The following is an 18,426-nucleotide window of genomic DNA, read 5'->3' on the forward strand; positions in this document are numbered from 1 at the left end:
TGACTGGGAAACAGAAACCTGTAGATCTCAGAAAGGAAAAAGGTTCTTGACAAATATTAAGGATAATTATCTCTCCCAACTAGTGCAGGAACCAACGAGAGGGAAGGCCGTGTTGGACTTAATATTGACTAATAGGCCTGATAGAATAACTGAGGTACAGATAGGGGGGCACCTAGGTAATAGCGACCATAATATTATCGACTTCAAAATGCCCTTCAGTAGGGTTATCAATAAGGGAACAACAAAAACATTAAACTTTAGGAGGACGAAGTTTGATCAGCTGATAGAAAACCTTCAACTTATTGACTGGGACAAAGTTCTTAATCAAAGGAATACGAATAGTAAATGGGAAACCTTCAAAAGAATTCTGAATACTCAGTGCGAGAGGTATATACCGTATGGGAATAAAAGGGCCCGAAATAAGAGGAAACCAATATGGTTGAACAAGAACGTAAAAGGGGCGTTAAATAGCAAAAAAGAGGCATTCAAGAGATTAAAACAGGAAAACAGCAAGGAGGCACTAATGTGTTACAAGGAAAAAAACGAGAACCTATAAAAAACAAATAAAAATAGCGAAGGAGGAAACCGAGAGACGTATTGCTAGGGAAAGTAGATCAAATCCCAAACTGTTCTTTACGTATATAAATAGTAAAAGGATTAAATCAGATAATATTGGACCGATAAAAAGTGAGGAAGGCAAAATCATAGAGAAAGATGAGGATAAAGCTAATCTATTAAATAATTTTTTTTCGACAACTTTCACAAAGGAAATAGAACTAACAGGAGAAATGAGAAGTGACAAGCTTAATCCTCCACTAAGTATGACAAATCTAACCCAAGCTGGGGTACAGAAACGCCTCAGTAACATTAAAATAAACAAATCACCAGGACCTGATGGCATACACCCACGGGTACTAAGGGAACTAAGTAATGTGATAGACAGACCGTTATATCTTATATTTAAGGACTCTGTTGAGACTGGGTCTGTACCACTTGATTGGCGACAGGCGAATGTAGTGCCAATATTCAAAAAGGGAGCGAAAAGTGACGCCGGAAACTATCGGCCGGTGAGTCTGACGTCCGTTGTGGGCAAAATTTTTGAAAGCTTCATTAAAGAGGCAATTACGGAGCATCTTGATGCTAATAATCTTTTAATCCCGAACCAACATGGATTCATGAGGAATCGCTCCTGCCAAACAAACCTGATTGACTTCTACGAGGAGGTTAGCTCTCGAGTAGATCAGGGGGAACCAGTGGATGTCGTGTATCTCGACTTCTCAAAAGCGTTCGATAGCGTGCCACATAATAGGTTGGTATACAAAATGAGAATGATGGGGCTGGGGGAAAATGTCTGCAAGTGGGTAGCTAACTGGCTAAGGGATAGAAGGCAGAGGGTGGTTATAAATGGAATATACTCAGATTGGGTAAGCGTCACTAGTGGGGTACCACAGGGGTCTGTACTAGGCCCAATGTTATTTAATATCTTTATTAATGACATAGTCAACGGGATAAATAGTAAAATATCAATATTTGCAGATGACACAAAGTTATGTAAAACAATTAATACAAAAGAGGACAGTGCAGACCTACAGAGGGATTTGGATAAGCTGGGTAGGTGGAGCATTAAATGGCAAATGAGGTTTAACGAGGAGAAATGTAAGGTCATACATATGGGAAGGAAAAATGGAAGTCACCAGTACTCACTGAATGGGAAATCATTGGGGAATTCAGAGATGGAGAAGGACTTGGGCATCTTGATTGATAGCAAACTAAATTGGAGTGCCCAAAGTCAGGCCACTGCTGTAAGGGCAAACAGGGTAATGGGATGTATCAGAAGAGGTATAGCTGCAAAGGATGAGAACATTGTTCTTCCACTGTACAAAGCACTGGTCAGACCACACTTGGAATACTGTGCTCAGTTATGGGCCCCAATATATAGAAAGGATATAAATGAGCTTGAAAAGGTACAAAGGAGGGCAACAAAATTAATAAAGGGAATGGAGGGACTGCAATACCCAGAGAGGTTGGCAAAACTAGGACTATTCAGCCTGGAAAAGAGAAGGTTGAGGGGGGACATAATAAATGTGTACAAATATGTTAGGGGACAGTATAGAGATCTTGCCCGGGATTTGTTCAAAAGGAGGGATATTACGGTAACAAGAGGGCACTCACTAAGACTGGAAGAGAAAAGGTTTCAGCACCAGCATAGGAAGGGGTTCTTTACGGTAAGAGCAGTGAGAATATGGAATTCACTGAGTGAGGAGACTGTAATGTCAGATTCACTACACCTGTTCAAGCAGGGACTGGATGCATTTCTAGATACAAGGCAGATTTCAGCATATACTTAAAAATAAAATAAAATAGTAGGTTGATACAGGGATTTATTCTGACTGCTGGTTTCAGAGTCGGGAGGGAATTTTTCCTCAGGTGAAGATTGGCTAAATCACTTGGGGTTTTTGCCCTCCTCTGGATCAACTTTAGCAATTACAGAACTAACAGGTCGAACTTGATGGACGCAAGTCTTTATTCGGCTTTACAAACTGTTAGAGCAATGATCCTGGAAGTGTGGGAGGATTCAGAAAAAAGATTAATTGTTCCTAGAGATTTTAAAGCAAGACTCCTTTTTGAACCAGAGGAAGTCGAGCTCTGGGAAGAGGTCCCAAAAGTAGACGTCCCCATAGCTAAAGTGGCCAGGAAGACGTTAATACCTTTTGAGGACTCCTCTAGCCTCCGGGACCCCATGGACAGGAAAGCCGAGGGATTGCTAAAAAAATGCTGGGAATCTTCAGCGGCAATTATTAAGGCCAATATAGCCTCCACATCAGTCGCCAGATCAATCTGTCTTTGGATTGATGATCTGTCTAACCAGCTATCATCTAATACCACCAGAGAAGTCCCATTAGATTCTCTTCCCCTTCTAAAGACTGCAACACAATTTTTGGCAGACTCCTCAGCCGAATCAGTGAGGTTGGCGGCCATAAATAGCGTTTTATCTAACTCAGCCAGAAGAGCCATCTAGTTGAAAACCTGGGGGGGGACAGTCATTCCAAAAATAAACTTTGTTCCATTCCATTTTCAGGTTCACATGTTTTTGGCCTGGTATTGGATGAGATCCTGAAAAGAGCCTCAGACAATAAGAAAGGCTTCCCGGAAGACAGGACCAAAAGATATCAGTCCTTTCGCAAACCCAGACAACCCCTCAGACAGGATTACAGGGGCAAGGGCAAGACGAGTAAGGCGAGTTACTCCAAGGGAGGTAGGGGTAGATCCACCCAAATTTATTCTGCCCTGACGCCAGGAAGGTGGGGGGAGACATCTGTTCTTTCTAAAGAATTGGCAGGACATAACAAACAATCAATGGATTCTACGGTCTATAGAAAAAGGGTACAGAATAGACTTTTTGCAGCTTCCCCCACAAAACTATCAGCTGACTCGGCCTCTAACTTCCCTCGCAGCCAAAATGCTATGGCAGGACATAACAAAACTACTACAAATTGGGGTAGTTGTCCCAGTCCCTCCTCAGGAAATAGAGCAGGGTCATTACTCATCTCTCTTTTCCATAAAAAAGCCTTCAGGCAAATTTCGTACCATAATAAATTTAAAACCCCTAAATCTGTGGGTAAGGTACTAAAAATTCAAAATGGAAACAGTGAGGTCCACTATTTCACTGATAAACAAAAACTCACTAATGTGCACTTTAGACCTAGAAAATGCATATTACCATGAACCCATTTACCCTGCTCACCAAAAATATCTAAGATTCGCCATCGAAAGACTGGGTATAATCCATCATATGCAGTTCACCTGTCTTTCGTTCGGCCTATCCTCGGCACCACGTATATTCACAAAGATAATCACGGAAATGGCAGCCTTCCTCATTAGAAAGGGCATTATGATAATCCCATATCTGGACGACCTCCTTCTAGTGGCAGAGTCTGCTACACTTCTGATTAGACAGCAAACCTATACCATCACCACTCTAAAGGATTTGGGGTCGTGCATCAATTGGGAGAAATGCAACTTGCGTCCGGACACAAAAAAGGTCTTTCTGGGTGTGCTACTCGACTCAGATCACATGAGATCATACCTACCGGTAGTAAAAGAGGAAGACTTCAGAACCAGGATCCAGATTTTCCAGAGGAGGAAAAGGCAATCAGTCTCAATACGATATGCCATGAGAATCCTGGGCATTATGAAATCCTGTATGCCAAGTGTTCAATGGGCCCAAGCCCACTTAAGACATCTTCAGGGAGTAATCCTGTCCACGTGGAACAAACATCCTTCAGGCCTGGACAGAAGGATGAAATTGTCAGTGTCTCTAAGAACTTCCCTGTCATGGTGGACAAACCAATCAAATCTCCAGTCAGGAGTTTCCTGGGTTCGGTCTCCCTTCATACGTATTACCACGGACGCAAGCCAGGAAGGCTGGGGAGCAGAAATAGGTTGTTACCTTCAGGACAAATGGTCTCCAGATGTAAGGACCAGATCATCCAACTACAGAGAACTGAGGGCAGTCTGGGAAACACTTCTGCAATGCCAAGATATCAGGACAACATATAAGAATCTTCACAGAAAATGTGACAGCTGTCTCCTTTCTCCGTCGACAGGGAGGTCCAAGAGGCAGACTCCTGCTGAATTTAGCAGACAGGATATTCCAGTGGGCAGAAAAAACAGTCCTCTCTATTTCAGCGATCAATCTGAAAGGTTCAGAAAACCAAATGGCATATTTCCTCAGCAGAAAAAAATTAGAACCATCCGAATGGAAACTGAACGAGGAAGTCTTTCAACTCTTGATCCAGAAGTGGGGTACCCCTTGCATAGATCTATTTGCAACCACGAGAAATAGAAAACTACCAAAATTCTTCTCTATAAATCCGAGAGACAACCCAGAGGGAGTAGACGCCTTATCTCAGAGCTGGAAAACAGGTCTTCTATACCCCTTCCCACCAATCCCTCTTATACCAAGAATCTTGCAAAAGATTCAAGAAGATCAAGCTACAATAATCCTAGTAGCACCCTACTGGCCAAAGAGGAGCTGGTTCCCACTCCTTCATCAGATGGCTCTAGAAGATCCATTCCCTCTCCCAGACAGACAGGACCTTCTCTTCCAGGGTCCTCTCTTTTATCAGGACAGACATTTCCTTCATCTCACAGCCTGGATCCTGAGAGGCAGATCCTAAGCTCTAAGGGTCTTTCAGATGTAATAACTATGCAAGCAAGCCGGAAACCTGTAACTTCTGCCATATATCTTAAAGTATGAAAGAAATTTTGTTCCTTCTCAGGAGAGCCTACTTCAGGGACGGATAGCCCAAATATCGCCAAAATTTTAGACTTCCTTCAGCGGGGATTTGAGAGAGGTCTAAGATCTAGTACTCCTGAGTACAGATCTCTGCTCTCAGTGCCTTTTTAGACTTCCCACTGGCAGAACACCATTGGATTGAAAGATATTCCAAGGCAGTTACACGCCTAAGACCCACCATTAGAAGCCAGGTCCCTCCATGGGATTTAAATCTAGTACTTTCCACCTTATGCAAACCCCCATTTGAGCCATTAATAGAGTCCAGCATTAAAATTCTTTCCATGAAAACAATATTTTTGGTCGCAGTCACCACGGCGAATCGAGTTAGGGAAATTCAGGCACTTTCAGAAAAGGATCCTTATCTACAAATCTTTGATAGAACAATCCTCAGATTAGATCCCTCCTTCCTCCCAAAAGTAGTATCCCAGGCCAATTTAAATCAAAAGGTGGATTTACCATCCCTTCTGCCAATTTCCCAAAAATGACAAAGTTTATTTCATACCCTAGATGTGAAAAGAGCCGTACCTCATTATGTAGAAACTACAAAACCTTGGAGGAAGGACTCAAGTCTATTCCTTCAACATTCAGGAAAAAAACAGAGGCAAAAAAACCTCTAAAATGACCATAGCCAGATGGATAACATCCACCATAACGCTAGCATATGAGTTAGATCCTCCGGCTAATATTAAAGCCCATTCAACAAGAGCAATCTCGGTATCTTGTGCTGAGAAAGTTGGTGCTTCGGTGGATCAGATATGCAGCGCCGCAACCTGGTCCAACCCATCCATATTTTGTAAGCACTACAAACTAGATGTGCTCTACAAACTAGATGTGCTATCAGGCCAACAATTGGCCTTTGGTCGTAAGGTCCTTCAGGCAGTAGTCCCACCCGGAGAAGCCATTTAGTTGCTATTTCTCCTGTCGTGCTGTCATGAGGGACGTCCTGGGAAAATCCCATTACCGGTTGGTCTAATTTCTAATTTTTGCACCACTCCTGCAATACCAGCACTGCGATTATTTTCTGTCAAATAATACAACTATCAGGGGACACTGATTGACTGCAGTGTTCACAGTTCCATCAGATGGAACATTCTCACAGAAGTAGGAAGGCTGCAGCTAATCAGCGGCAGGTGATGGGCTGCAGCGGTCATGTGACTGCCAAGAATTGTGGCGTCAACATTTCGGGTAAGTGTTTTGGTTGGGGGTGCAGTGTTATTCTATGTGGGGCACTTTTGCAGTTGAAGGGAATATCATGGGGGGGGCGGGGGCATGTTTCAACAATTGAAAAACTGTATAGTATTAATGTTTTTTTTTAAAAAAAAATAGTATAAAATATGAGAAATTAAAAAAAATTTTTTCAACTTTTAAACACTAGGAGGAGCAGCTGATGCCATTTTCTTATGAAAACTTAGCATACAGTTGCTCACATTACGGCTGCAGTAAAAGAGGGTGGGATCTGGTCACATGGTGTGTGTGATGTCACTCCTCTCCTCCCCCTTCTTGGCGTTTTCAAAAAGATAAGGGAGAATGAAGCTTAAGATCACAGTGCAGAGACATTTTGTTTGTGGCTGTAATGTGATAAAAAGGAAAAATACAGAAAAAAAAGGTAAAAAGAAGCACTTCTGAATAAGGGCTAGACAAGAATTTAAAATGGTGTGGGGAGGGGAGGACAAAAAACACACTTTGTGATTGGCGTTAATGTCACTCATAAGAAAAATGTCCTCTTGCTCTAAAACAGCCTATTGCTTTCAAATCTGGACCTCCTATGTGCTGGATAATTTAAAGCAACTAAGAAAAAAAAAAAGAAGGGCCATCCAGCAGAGCGTTAGTGGATCAGCAAACAGGTGAAGACTAGCCGCAGCACTTACTCCGTAGGGGAGAAAAAGACCCTCTATACCCACTTCCTCCTCCTGGTAAGCCTCTTCTTTACCAGACCATAGACAATCTGCTGAGTGGTGGAAAGATCCTAGTTACTTACCGGTAACGGGATTTTACAGAGCCCATGACAGTACCACCTGAGAGAGGGTATCCGCCCACCAAGGACAGGAACCTACTGAATAAAAAGGCGGTACCTCTCCTCCGCATCAGTTTTGTTTCAGAGCATGAGAGGGCCTCCGAAGACAGGTTAATACATAACCACCACCTCAATATTTGTACTAAACACCTTAAAAAGTGCTCACCATAGTGATAAAGGGGAGGGAATTAATAGGGTGCTGTCATGGGCTCTGTAAAATCCCGTTACCGGTAATGAACTAGGATCTTTTCCCGTTCTCCCATGACAACACCACCTGAGAGATTTAGAGAGATCAAATACCAGAGGGAGGGATCACCGCTTGCAACACCCTTCTACCAAAGGACAGATCAGTAGAAGAGTAAAGGTCAAGACGGTAATGTTTGTAAAATGTAGCGGGGGATGACCAAGTTGCCGCCTTACATATGATGTCGATGGGCACATCCGCCTTCTCAGCCCAGGAAGCAGCTACAGCTCTGGTGGAGTGGGCCTTCAGGTTCTCTGGAACCGGCAGATTGCTAGAAGAGTAGGCTAAGGTAATAGTATCCCTGACCCATCTAGCTATGGTCCCTCTTGTAACCTTAAGTCCTTTCCTAGCCCCCTGAAAGGATATAAATAAGGCGTCACTCTTTCTCCAGGCTTTTGTCACTTCCAAATACTGGACTAACACCCTCCTAACATCTAAGGTGTGAAGCTTATGTTCCTCAGAATCCCTAGGATTAGGATAGAAGGAAGGGAGAGTGATTACCTGCGCCCTATGGAACTTGGAGGCTACCTTTGGAAGATAGGCCGGGTCTGGTCTTAAGATTACTCTATCCGTACATACTTGAGTGAATGGATAGTTAACGGATAGTGCGTGTAAGTCACTGACTCTACGAGCTGATGTCAGGGCTACCAGTAGAGCAGTCTTTAAAGTTAAGATTTTTTTCTGAAACCTCTAAGGGCTCGAAGGGAGGTTTGGTTAATGCTTCCAGAACTAAATTAAGGTCCCAAGGAGGCATTCTTGGAATAGGAATAGGTCTGGATCTATGACAAGCTTTAATAAATCTAATGATCCATCTATTTGCTGCCAAGTTATAATTATACAGTGCCCCCAGAGCTGATACCTGCACCTTAAGAGAACTGGTGGCTAGTCCCATGTTTAACCCCTTCTGGAGGAATTCTAGTATGGCCTCAATAGGAATCCTCCCTTTGGCGGACTGACCCGAGGTAGACAAGAACTTAGTCCAGGTTCTACCATAGATTCTAGTTGTTATCGGCTTTCTACTTGCCAGAAGGGTAGTAACAAGATCCGGAGAAAACCCCCTTTGCGTCAATAGCGACCTCTCAAAATCCAGGCCGTCAAATGCAGGCCCGCTCTTTGGGGATGACAGACTGGGCCCTGCCTGAGGAGATCCGGGATGTCCGGAAGAACCCATGGATCTGCTTGGGACATTCTCTTCATCCAAGTGAACCATGGTCTCTTGGGCCAGAACGGGGCGATCAATATAACCCTCACCCTTTCCTCTCGGATCTTCCTCAGGATAGTAGGGATCAGTACTAAAGGGGGAAAGGCATAAGCTAGAGTAAAATCACACAGAATCTGCAGCGCGTCCACCGCAAATGCCCCCTCTTTTGGATTCAGGGAACAAAAGGTTTCGGTCTTCCGATTGTGTCTGTTTGCAAATAGATCTATCTGGGGCTGTCCCCACCGACCCACAATCTGCTGAAAAACGGCTGGATTCAACTCCCACTCTCCTTGTTTCAAGATGTGATGACTCAAGAAATCGGCCTTTATGTTCTCTTCCCCTTTTATATGCAGCGCCGAGAGCGTAACCAGCCGACTCTCGGCAAACCTGAAGATCTGATCCGCTACTAACATCAGAGGGAGAGACCTGGTACCCCCCTGATGATTGATGTAGGCGACTGTTGATCTGTTGTCTGACATTATCCTGACGTGAGGACCCTGAAGAACAGAACTGAATTCTTTTAGAGCATTTCTGGCTGCCAACAGCTCTTTCATGTTGGAAGAGAGACTTGTTTCGCTGTCCGACCAGAGGCCTTGTACAGAACGATCCCTTAGGTGAGCTCCCCAACCTTCTGCACTTGCGTCTGTTGTAATTGTATCTGACACCTGGAAGGTCCAAGGAACCCCCAAAGATAGGTTGACCGGAGATGTCGTGATCAACTCCCTGGACTGGTGGACATCTGGAAGAGATATTTTCCCATTCAGGCGACCTTTGAGCCGCCTGTCCGCTGCCAGAATCTCCTGTTGAAGACCTCTGGAATGGTACTGGGCCCACTGAACCGCCGGGATGCAAGATGTCATTGTACCCAACAGAGACATTGCACTCCTCAGGGTCATGGTCAGATTGCTGATAACCTGAGATATTAGGGATCTGATCTTCAGCTTCTTTTCCTCTGGCAGAAGACAAGTTTGGTTTTCTGAGTCCAGAATGAGACCCAGGAAAGACTGAACCCTCTTTGGTTCCAGCCTTGACTTCTCCAGATTTAACAGCCAACCTAGGCGTCTTAGACTGGCCATGATGTCCGCCAGGGCTAGAGCACAGAGTTGACTTGATCTGCCCACTACTAAGAAGTCGTCCAGATAAGGGATGACCAGAATTTCTCTTTCCCTCAAGTGCGCTGTGACCTCCAGAATAATTTTTGTGAAGACTCTCGGCGCCATGGAAATGCCAAAGGGAAGAGCTGCGAACTGAAAATGCCTTACGTGCCTGCCGAATTGTACAGCTACTCTTAGAAACTGTTGATGATCTGGCAAAATCGGGACGTGGTAGTAGGCGTCCTTCAGATCGAGGACGCACATAAAACAGTCCGGAAATAACATCTTTATGGCCGATTTTATTGTTTCCATCTTGAACGGCCTGTAGATTGATTGGTCGTTCAGCCTCTTTAAGTTCACAATGGTCCTGAAGGAGCCGTCCGGCTTCTTTATTAGGAAGAGAGTCAAATAGAATCCTCTTCCTTGCTCGGGTGCAGGAGTTTCCACCAGAACTCCTTTCATGAGCAGAGAGAGAACTTCCTGCTGTAAGGCTATCTGTTCCGCTAAAACCCTGGGGGCTGATATTTTGACAGTGTTCTTGGACCTGCTTTTGAACTCTGTGAGCCCCCTCCTGACTATCCCGAAGATCCAAGAATTGGATGAAATTTCCTTCCAGGCAGGCAGGAAGTGGGACAATCTTCCTCCCACCTGGGGGGAACTGTCACTTAGGGGCTTTCTTATTCTCGGAGGAGGGACCCCCAAACATGAAGCCTCTGTTATACGGCTTTCGGTCTTTCCAGCTTCCTTGGTCTCTGGGAGCTTTACTGCGGCTGTATTTTCTCTTCCGAAAGGAGCTGTTAAACCGGGAACCAGACACCGTGGGAAATCCATGTTTTTTTGTCTGCGACTTTATCTAGGATGTCATCTAGACCTTTGCCGAACAAGAAGTCCCCCTCACAAGGGATTGAGCACAGTTTAGACTTTGACTGCACATCCCCTGGTCAGCTCTTGAGCCATAGCGCCCTACGGGCTGCATTAGAGAGGTTTGCAGACCGGGCAGCCAGCCTAACTGAATCTGCCGATGCATCTGCCAGGAATGCAGCCGCTCCCTGCGCAAGAGGAAGGTCTGATAGAATTTTCTCCCTGGACACATTCCCCCTAATCTGGTCTTCTAATTGTTGAAGCCAGATCATCATAGATCTAGCAGTGCAGGTGGCTGCCACTGCCGGTTTAAGGGCCCCTGCTGACGACTCCCAGGCTTGTTTAAGGAAAGACTCCACTTTTTTATCCAGCGGGTCTTTTAAGGCTCCTAAATCCTCAAAGGGCAGAGTGGATTTTTTTGAAGATTTTGAAATGGCCACGTCAATCTTAGGGGTTTTGTCCCATTTAGCCGCATCTTCATCCTCAAAGGGGTACCTCCGCTTGGAGGATGACGGCAGCTGACCCTTCCTCTCCGGTTTCTTCCATTCCCTTTCTATCAGAGATTTAATCCTGTCATTGACCGGGAATGAGCGTCTCCTCCTTTGATCTAAGCCCCTGAACATATATATAGATAGTTACATAGTTAGTAAAGCCGAATAAAGACTTGCGTCCATCAAGTTCGACCTGTTAGTTCTGTAATTGCTAAAGTTGATCCAGAGGAGGGCAAAAACCCCAAATGATTTGGCCAATCTTCACCTGAGGAAAAATTCCCTCCCGACTCTGAAACCAGCAGTCAGAATAAATCCCTGTATCAACCTACTATTTTATTTTATTTTTAAGTATACGCTGAAATCTGCCTGGTATCTAGAAATGCATCCAGTCCCCGCTTGAACTGGTGTAGTGAATCTGACATTACCGTCTCCTCACTTAGTGAATTCCATATTCTCACTGCTCTTACCGTAAAGAACCCCTTCCTATGCTGGTGCTGAAACCTTTTCTCTTCCAGTCTTAGTGAATGCCCTCTTGTTACCGTAATATCCCTCCTTTTGAACAAATCCCGGGCAAGGTCTCTATACTGTCCCCTAACATATTTGTACACATTTATTATGTCCCCCCTCAACCTTCTCTTTTCCAGGCTGAATAGTCCTAGTTTTGCCAACCTCTCTGGGTATTGCAGTCCCTCCATTCCCTTTATTAATTTTGTTGCCCTCCTTTGTACCTTTTCAAGCTCATTTATATCCTTTCTATATATTGGGGCCCATAACTGAGCACAGTATTCCAAGTGTGGTCTGACGAGTGCTTTGTACAGTGGAAGAACAATGTTCTCATCCTTTGCAGCTATACCTCTTCTGATACATCCCATTACCCTGTTTGCCCTTACAGCAGCGGCCTGACTTTGGGCACTCCAATTTAGTTTGCTATCAATCAAGATGCCCAAGTCCTTCTCCATCTCTGAATTCCCCAATGATTTCCCATTCAGTGAGTACTGGTGACTTCCATTTTTCCTTCCCATATGTATGACCTTACATTTCTCCTCGTTAAACCTCATTTGCCATTTAATGCTCCACCTACCCAGCTTATCCAAGTCCCTCTGTAGGTCTGCACTGTCCTCTTTTGTATTAATTGTTTTACATAACTTTGTGTCATCTGCAAATATTGATATTTTACTATTTATCCCGTTGACTATGTCGTTAATAAAGATATTAAATAACATTGGGTAAGCGTCACTAGTGGGGTACCACAGGGGTCTGTACTAGGCCCAATCTGAGTATATTCCATTTATAACCACCCTCTGCCTTCTATCCTTTAGCCAGTTAGCTACCCACTTGCAGACATTTTCCCCCAGCCCCATCATTCTCATTTTGTATACTAACCTATTATGTGGCACGCTATCGAACGCTTTTGAGAAGTCGAGATACACGACATCCACTGGTTCCCCCTGATCTACTCGAGAGCTAACCTCCTCGTAGAAGTCAATCAGGTTTGTTTGGCAGGAGCGATTCCTCATGAATCCATGTTGGTTCGGGGTTAATAGATTATTAGCATCAAGATGCTCCGTAATTGCCTCTTTAATGAAGCCTTCAAAAATTTTGCCCACAACGGACATCAGACTCACCGGCCGATAGTTTCCGGCGTCACTTTTCGCTCCCTTTTTGAATATTGGCACTACATTCGCCTGTCGCCAATCAAGTGGTACAGACCCAGTCTCAACAGAGTCCTTAAATATAAGATATAACGGTCTGTCTATCACATTACTTAGTTCCCTTAGTACCCGTGGGTGTATGCCATCAGGTCCTGGTGATTTGTTTATTTTAATGTTACTGAGGCGTTTCTGTACCCCAGCTTGGGTTAGATTTGTCATACTTAGTGGAGGATTAAGTTTGTCACTTCTCATTTCGCCTGTTAGTTCCATTTCCTTTGTGAAAGTTGACGAAAAAAATGTATTTAATAGATTAGCTTTATCCTCATCTTTCTCTATGATTTTGCCTTCATCACTTTTTATCGGTCCAATATTATCCGATTTAATCCTTTTACTATTTATATACGTAAAGAACAGTTTGGGATTTGATCTACTTTCCCTAGCAATACGTCTCTGTTTCCTCCTTCGCTATTTTTATTTGTTTTTTGCAGGTTCTCGTTTTTTCCTTGTAACACATTAGTGCCTCCTTACTGTTTTCCTGTTTTAATCTCTTGAATGCCTCTTTTTTGCTATTTAACGCCCCTTTTACGTTCTTATTCAACCATATTGGTTTCCTCTTATTTCGGGCCCTTTTATTCCCATATGGTATATACCTCTCGCACTGAGTATTCAGAATTCTTTTGAAGGTTTCCCATTTACTATTCGTATTTCCTTGATTAAGAACTTTGTCCCAGTCTATAAGTTGAAGGTTTTCTTTCAGCTGATCAAACTTCGCCCTCCTAAAGTTTAATGTTTTTGTTGTTCCCTTATTGATAACCCTACTGAAGGGCATTTTGAAGTCGATAATATTATGGTCGCTATTACCTAGGTGCCCCCCTATCTGTACCTCAGTTATTCTATCAGGCCTATTAGTCAATATTAAGTCCAACACGGCCTTCCCTCTCGTTGGTTCCTGCACTAGTTGGGAGAGATAATTATCCTTGATATTTGTCAAGAACCTTTTTCCTTTCTGCGATCTACAGGTTTCTGTTTCCCAGTCAATATCCGGGTAGTTGAAGTCCCCCATTACAATCACTTCATTATGTTTTGCTACTTTGTCTATTTGTCCTAATAGCAGTTTCTCATTCTCCTCTGTTATATTACATAAGATCCTGGACTGTTCTGGGCACCTTGGTATCGGTAATACCCATAGTCCCTCTGACAGCTTTAACTAGTCTCTCAGTATTATCAACCGAAAAACAAGGTCTGCCCCCCACTTCATCATCCGAAGACTCCGATGATGATGAGGAGTGATTAGAGGAGGAAGGCAGTTCTCTTGTAAAACGGGACTCCACTGATTCCTCTGATTCTGAAGAAACTAGTTTTCACTTCTTCTTTTTGAGTGAGGTTAAGCCTCTTAAAGACTCTCTGACCTCTGTTTGGATTGGATCCTTTAATTCCAAAGAAAACCTGGGGGACTCCTCTGCAATGGTTTTCTGAATACAGTCCGAGCAAAGGTTTTTGGCATAGGAGGTGGGAAGACCGATTTTGCATAAAGCACACTCCCTGTTTTTACTTTTAGCACTAAACTTCTTCGCCTCCTGCCCCAAGAAATGAAAGGAGAAGGAGGAAAAGAGAGCGAAGAGCACATTATTCAGGGTGAGACTTTCACGAAGATCACTCACCACACTGCCGTTCAGACTAGGGTACCGAAGGCGGTGGTTGCCGTTCACATGAGGGCTCCCATCTGGCGGAGGTGGACTGACTAAGTCTTTTCTGACCAGTCTTGCCGGAACTCGCACGCCCTCCACTGCTGTGACTTTGTCGATGGGAAGATTCTCGATGTTCCATTTGCTTAAGCCGCTTGCGCTGCTTTGATGGCTGTGGCTGCTGCTGTACTTCCTGTGGCGGTGACAGCTGCTGCCCAGGTGACTGTGGCTCCTCATTCATCATGGCGGGGATGCAGACACCGCCATCTTGATTGCTCCCCATCCTTAAAAGCAGTAGGGCTCCACCTCCTTTAGGCTCCTCCCCTTCCGGCAGCGTGCTCATTTCAATTTCCCTTTTTTTTTTTTTTTTTTTTTTTTTTATAAATTTAGCCAGCTGGCGTGCTACACCGCAGATCCGCTCCCTTCCCCAGCGGCACCCGGCGCACTTGCAGCGGGATGATGGCTTCCCACCCGTGCATGCGCAGACCCGGCTTCCGGTGCACTCTGTGATAGGGCGCGTCAGCAGCCCGGACTTCCGGCGAGCTCCGTCACAGGGTGCGACGCGACCCCCATGTGCGCAGACCCGGAAGACATGCCGGCGCATTCAGCTCGTCTTTGCGAGGCGCAGGCCCCGGCGCACGCGGGGAGGAATCCAAAAAGCAGCACCTCCTCCCCACACGCAGACCCGGGCAGCAGCCAGATGGGCTGGGAACAGGGACCATCTGCTGCTTCCACGGCCTCCAGGCCGCACCGTCCATAATCCAGGTACGTGAGGTACCACCTGGTGAGGCTCCCATCAGGGACAGGAACCAAAAACTGATGCTGAGGAGAGGTACCACCTTTTTATTCAGTAGGTTCCTGTCCTTGGTGGGCGGATACCCTCTCAGGTAGTGCTGTCATGGGAGAAGGGGAAAAAAAACCTCACTAGAGTGACAGGATTTATTAAAAAATAGATAAAATTACAAAAAAAAAATAAACCTGGATGCACTTTACATAAGGCAAATTTACACGCGGATTCCCCTTCTTCAGGTTCAATATAAAACTTCTAGCTTCTTTTTTATACTGCCACATGTAACTTCATGAATCGTCATTCACAGGAAATGACATGTTGCCATTACTCATCAGATTATACTCTTCTTTTTAATGAATACATATACAGTACAGACCAAAAGTTTGGACACATCTCATTTAAAGATTTTTCTGTATTTTCATGACTATGAAAATTGTACATTCACACTGAAGGCATCAAAACTATGAATTAACACATGTGGAATATATATTATATACTTAACAAAACAAGTGTGAAACAACTGAAAATATGTCTTATATTCTAGGTTCTTCAAAGTAGCCACCTTTTGCTTTGATGACTGCTTTGCACACTCTTGGCATTCTCTTGATGAGCTTCAAGAGGTAGTCACCAGAAATGGTCTTCACTTCACAGGTGTGCCCTGTCAGGTTTAAGAAGTGGGATTTCTTGCCTAATAAATGGGGTTGGGACCATCAGTTGTGTTGTGCAGAAGTCTGGTGGATACACAGCTGATAGTCCTACTGAATAGACTGTTAGAATATGTATTATGGCTGCAAGAAAAAAGCAGCTAAGTAAAGAAAAACGAGTGGCCATCACTACTTTAAGAAATGAAGGTCAGTCAGTGCGAAAAATTGGGAAAACTTTGAAAGTGTCCCCAAGTGCAGTTGCAAAAACCATCAAGCGCTACAAAGAAACTGGCTCATATGAGGACCGCCACAGAAAAGGAAGACCAAGAGTCACCTCTGCTTCTGAGGATAAGTTTATCCGAGTCACCAGCCTCAGAAATCGCAGGTTAACAGCAGCTCAGATTAGAGACCAGGTCAATGTGACTCACCCCCTGGGCCAGTGCTGTAGTGCGGCGCGCGTGCGCGTGGGGGATACCCGGACCCGGATCCGATGGGGGTAGTAGTCTTCGTGTGGCGGTGACCCGGTCCGTGCCCAGGGTGGTCAAACTAAGTGGCAGTTACTGGTATGATGGTATTGGTGTCCGACTACGCCACCCGTTGAATGCGGCTATGAAGCCGCCGCTGCAGGGCAGTCCGCTGAGGCCGGTGGTACGGATGTGCAGCGTGGATGGTATAACCCCCAACGGGAGGGGTATGGCCTCAGGGCAGAGGATGAGGTTGATGTTGGGAGTGATGGTGTGGATGTCCCAGCACTAATGGTGCGACAAGGAAGCACGGAGACGCGAGGGTACAGTTCAGGGTCTTTACTGATGGTACAAGGCAAATTCCCCCGGGAGTACTGGTTAGTAGTTGGGGCCTGGTTAGTCTGCGAGTAAGCCGGAGTTCCCCTGGCCAGGTGGAGTTGTAGGCCTTCCCGTTAGTCTGTACCCTTCCTGGCTACCCTGCATTCGGCGGTTACAAGTAGCCCACGTCCCTGGGTATACCGTGTGGTGCTCACCCGTATGGCTGGTGACCTGGGGCCTCCTGTTAGCCTCCGCTCCGGGATGGCGGTGCTGGTCCCTTCGTTGTGACTGAGCCTCCGGGCTTTTATGGCCAGAGGACCTGGAATCCCCTGCCGGATGGATTCTGCTGCTGGGTATATCTTAGTCCCCACAGCCTCGGACTCCTGTGTCCGGTTTTTGTACCTTCTCCCAGGGCGAGCTCTGCACAGCTCCAGCCCCTGGCGCTTCTCCTTGGCTCCTACAGAGCTCCTGAGGTCTGTCTGTCCCTGTTTCTGCGTGTCCAGACCAGACTCCGTCTCTGTCTGGAACTCCTCTCTCTAACCCTGCCTCAGCCCCAGTTTATATAGGGGAAGTTCTTCCCCTCCCAGGACTGGGAAGGAGGTGTGGCATGCTTAGGATTCCTGCCCAGGAGACCTCCCACCTGCTCACAGACGTAATACTGCTATTACTGTGGAAACCAGACCCCTGGGGTGCCACAAATGCCACACAGAGTTCTAGCAGCAGACACATCTCTTCAACAACTGTTAAGAGGAGACTTTGTGCAGCAGGCCTTCATGGTAAAATAGCTGTTAGGAAACCACTGCTAAGGACAGGCAACAAGTAGAAGAGACTTGTTTGGGCTAAAGAACACAAGGAATGGACATTAGACCAGTGGAAATCTGTGCTTTGGTCTGATGAGTCCAAATTTGAGATCTTTGGTTCCAACCACCGTGTCTTTGTGCGACGCAGAAAAGGTGAACGGATGGAATCTACATGCCTGGTTCCCACCGTGAAGCATGGAGGAGGAGGTGTGATGGTGTGGGGGTGCTTGGCTGGTGACACTGTTGGGGATTTATTCAAAAGTGAAGGCATACTGAACCAGCATGGCTACCACAGCATCTTGCAGCGGCATGCTATTCTTCCATCCGGTTTGCGTTTAGTTGGACCATCATTTATTTTTCAACAGGACAATGACCCCAAACACACCTCCAGGCTGTGTAAGGGCTATTTGACCAAGGAGGAGAGTGATGGGGTGCTACACCAGATGACCTGGCCTCCACAGTCACCAGACCTGAACCCAATCGAGATGGTTTGGGGTGAGCTGGACGCAGAGTGAAGGCAAAAGGGCCAACAAGTGCTAAGCATCTCTGGGAACTCCTTCAAGATTGTTGGAAGACCATTTCCGGTGACTACCTCTTGAAGCTCATCAAGAGAATGCCAAGAGTGTGCAAAGCAGTCATCAAAGCAAAAGGTGGCTACTTTGAAGAATCTAGAATATAAGACATATTTTCAGTTGTTTCACACTTTTTTGTTAAGTATATAATTCCACATATGTTAATTCATAGTTTTGATGCCTTCAGTGTGAATGTACAATTTTCAAAGTCATGAAAACACAGAAAAATCTTTAAATGAGAAGGTGTGTCCAAACTTTTGGTCTGTACTGTATATATTTTTTGACTGCCTTCCGCCA

Source organism: Phyllobates terribilis, unplaced genomic scaffold (genome assembly GCF_046119375.1).
Source record: "Phyllobates terribilis strain yellow unplaced genomic scaffold, ASM4611937v1 Scaffold_7__3_contigs__length_470593459, whole genome shotgun sequence".
Taxonomy (NCBI): Eukaryota; Metazoa; Chordata; class Amphibia; order Anura; family Dendrobatidae; genus Phyllobates; species Phyllobates terribilis.